This window comes from Dendropsophus ebraccatus, chromosome 6 (genome assembly GCF_027789765.1).
Source record: "Dendropsophus ebraccatus isolate aDenEbr1 chromosome 6, aDenEbr1.pat, whole genome shotgun sequence".
Taxonomy (NCBI): domain Eukaryota; kingdom Metazoa; phylum Chordata; class Amphibia; order Anura; family Hylidae; genus Dendropsophus; species Dendropsophus ebraccatus.
In genome coordinates this window covers 48663907-48668011 of record NC_091459.1, presented here as the reverse complement: position 1 = coordinate 48668011, position 4105 = coordinate 48663907, and the positions used below count along the sequence as shown (strand labels likewise).

The 4105-nt window shown below is 42.9% G+C and overlaps 1 non-coding gene across 1 annotated transcript; it reads right to left on the bottom strand.

Moving 5' to 3' along the window:
• Nucleotides 1–1672: 1672 nt before the first annotated feature.
• Nucleotides 1673–1859, bottom strand: LOC138796144 (U2 spliceosomal RNA). Its single transcript, XR_011363752.1, has one exon. It is a non-coding gene; the product is annotated as a U2 spliceosomal RNA (small nuclear RNA).
• Between the last annotated feature and the right edge of the window lie 2246 nt (nucleotides 1860–4105).

Here is a 4105-nt window from a genome sequence, read left to right as displayed (position 1 = left end):
GATCTGAGAGGCCATTCGGACCTCCCATATTATAATCTGCAATGTCGGCGGGCCAGATTTATTAAAACAGGGAAATAGTCTGGCGGGCCAAAAATAATGGCACCACGGGCCACAGTTTGACATGTCTGTCATAGAGGGTCCTTACTGTGAATGACAGAGAGTAAAGATTGTGTTGCCGCCTGTCATTAAAACCTTAAACACTGACAATTGTGGCGTTTAGGTGTCAGTGACAGGAGCTTAGCTGCTGACACTGTCCGATAAGGACCTGTGCAGTGTAACTGTAGGGGTCCCAATCATTTTCCCTGACTTATCTCTGTGCAGTCAGATTGGTGATCTTCTCATAGGCTGCCTCAGGCAGACTCTATGGGAAGAGCGCAGATAAAACTGATCAATGCTATTCAATGGCATACCATTAACCAGTGTAAGCAATTCAATGATTACTTGTAATAATAAATGTCGGGGGGGAAAGGCGGATGAGCGGGTGGATGATCTTGGGAGTGGGAACAAAGGTTGATTTTGAAGTAATCTTTGGTGAGATGGTTAAAAAGGTATAGAGGAGAGTGTTTGTAAGAAAAGGCGTGATTTAGCACTGGTTCGGGATGATCAACAAGGGGCTGGCGAGAATAGAATAGAGGAGGATGATTGGATTAGAGGGTGGAGGGGAGCGAACACTAAGGGGATAGAGTTGTATTCAATACAAGTCTGGGCGTCCTAAGGGACATCTCTTAGAAGGACCTGAGATGAAATGAATGTTGAGCTTGTGATATTTTAGGGGGTCCTCGAGAAGGAAGTAAGATTTCACCAAACCAAGGGAAATGGGTTAATATGATGTAAGTTATGGCATTTTGTACTAATAATTGTGGTATTATTTATAAGAAAATGAATAAAGAATAAAGTATTAAAAAAAATAATAATAATAAATGTAAATTTTTTTTTTAAGAAAGTAAAAATTTAAACCACCCCCATTTTACAAATAAAACTAAAAAAGTAAAAAAAAATAAAAAAATTATATATATATATATATATATATATATATAGCCAAAAAATTGTTTTGCAGAATGGCACAGTGTAGGCTCAAGGCACAGCCTCATGGTCCCAGCCCCAGGTCCCGATGCAGTAGTGGTTGATCATCAGGTTCAGACATTAGTCCATAAATATATACAAAAAGAAAATAAAGAAAGTCCAGCAATCTAGTGGTTAATGGAGGGGGTCGTGGCTCACCAGATTTCGGAGCAGCTGCTTGGTATAAAATCTGGTCGCGACCCCCTCCATTAACCACTAGATTGCTGGACTTTCTTTATTTTGTATATATTTATGGACTAATGTCTGAACCTGATGATTGACCGCAACTGCCACAATGTATATATGATGTTTTGCACATTATCATTGCACTTTTATATATACACTGTACCACTATGAATTTTGTTATATGTTTACATTTTTGATTGTTATGATGTCACCTAATTTGTGGGCTGTCCTTATGGGTGTTATATACCAGCCCTTTATTGCTTATTGTACTGCTTGACAAAGATCTCATTGAGAAGATTGAAACGTTGCATGTTGGGTGAATAAACCAAACCACTTTTATTCACTAAGTCCGGAGTGCCGCCTTTCTCTACCATTTTGTTATATATATATATATATATATATATATATATATATATATATATATATGTATTGCACTGAACCTGGAAGCACTGCAATACCAGGTCACAGCCTGGAGAGGACAGAACAAGCTCTTTATCCATCTCCTTGTCCTAAAAATCCATTTAATATATGGTCCCCAGATGGAGGATCAAAAAATAAACTGATAAAAACAGATACTACACTTGATCTTAGCCAAAAGGCCGAGAAGTGATGTAAATAAACATATTTGATATTGTAGCATGCACAATTGTCCGATCTATTATCATATAGCTAGAGAGGTGTGATTTTACAGTAATAACAAAGCAAAGCCTTTGTTTATCCCAGAAATTCTCCCATCAGCCTGCTGCCTTCTAACTGACTGCCACTCCATGCTACTTCTCCCCGGATGCTGGAAAAAGCTGGATCCAGTCCTGGGAAACTGGAAAAAGATTCCCAGGAGAAGATGCAGCTTTTCCCAACACCCAGGGAGGCAGTCAGTTAAAAGGAAGCAGGCTGGTGAGCGGATTTCTGGGGTAAACAAGCGCTTTGCTTTGTTATTACTGTAAATTCACTCATCTCTAGATATAACAGTACTATTCCCGTACCGAGAAAAGCGTAAATAAAAAGAGGAGAAAAGCACCAAGACATGTAGCAGTGATCACTGGGAACTATCCAGAACCGAAAAGGTATTTTATGAGGATTTGCTGCTACTCTGGACAGTTCCTGTCATGGACAGAGGTGGCAGCAGAGAGCACTGTGTCAGACTGGAAAGAAAACACCACTTCCTGCAGGACATACAGCAGCTTATAATTACTGGAAGGCTTGAGATTTTTAACCCCTTAACGACACAGGGCGTATATTTACGCCCTGTGGTTGCCTCGGGGACTTCAGAGGGGGGCCGCACGGCGACACCGCTCTGAACCGCCGCGATCCAGGGTGCAAAAGGACGCTGGTTGACCTCAGGGAAATCAATCAAAACACCGCAGAGACACCATCATGTGTCTCAACGCCAGTGTATTCTAGAACATTGCCGCGGTCCAGGGTGCGGCATCTAGCTGCTATTAGCTGACAGCTGCATCTGATTGCAAAGTTGACAGCTGCATCTGATTGCTTGCAGTCCCTCATACCTGGTGGTCTAGTGGGGTAGATCGACCCCCCCCCCCCCCCGGGACATTGTCCTGGAGGAGCAATCCACACATCCTCTGCCGGCCGGGGTCTGCGCCGTTATGGTGCTGATCCCGGCTTGGCACTCGGTTGTTTTCGGCTGCAGCAGCCGAAAGCAATCGAGTGCCTATCTCATTGATCTATGCTGTATAACTATATGAGAGATCAGTGTGCATATACTAGAAGTCCCCCAGGGGGGCTTCTAGTGTATGAAATAAATAAATAAATTGTTATTATTGATCTAAAAAAAAAAAAAAAAACTTCCCTAATTAAAGTTTGAATCAACCCTCTTTTCCAATGTTATAAATAAAAATAAATAAACATGTTTGGTATCGCCGTGTGCGTAATCGCCCAAATTATTAATTAATCACATTCCTGATCTCGTACGGTAAACGGCGTAAGCGCAAAAAATCCCAAAGTGGAAAATTACACATTTTTGGTTGCATTAAATCCAGGAAAATTGTAATAAAAAGCGATCAAAAAGTTGCATATTCGCAATTAAGGTACTGATAGAAAGAACGCATTATGGCGCAAAAAATTACACCTCACACAGCCCCATAGACCAAAGGATAAAAGTGCTATAAGCATGGGAATGGAGCGATTTTAACCCCTTCACGTCAGCCATCTGTATATATACGTTCCTATTGCACATGCCCCGTGCAGTAGGAATGTACATATACGTTCCTGACTGACAGGGGCTTTGTGATGAGAACGAGATCGCTGCAGGGACAGCGATCCCGTTCTCATCTGTGTACAGCACCGGCGGTACCGAAACGGTGGTCACTAATGGGCCGGTGCCGCCGCTGTATTTCATCTCCCCCCACCGTGAATCCACGGTGGGGGGAGATGAAATAAGTAAAAATCAGACCCCAGATCAGCCCCCTAGTGCCCCAGTCACTAACCCCCCCTCCCGCGGCGGCCATCGGATCCAAGATGGCCGCCGCAATCACTGTGAACAGACTACCCCACCCCCACCCACCCCCCAAGTCGCCCCCCACCCCCCCTGTCGCCCCCGTCCCCCAGTCACCCCCCCTTCCCCATATACTCACCGGATCCACGGAGCTCCGTCCTCCTCGACGTCCTGGCTGGTTATGAAGTGCGCATGCGCTCCACAACCAGCCAAGCTCTGAAAATTTAAAGTGACAGAGACCAATTTGGTCTCTGTCACTGAACTATGATTACTGTGATAGAAAATATCACAGTAATCATAGTAATACAGTGAAAATGAATGTATAAAGTACAAAAAGTGACAAACATACAAAAAAATAAAACACACACTTTTTATTATAGTAATAATTACAGTTTACTCCCAAAT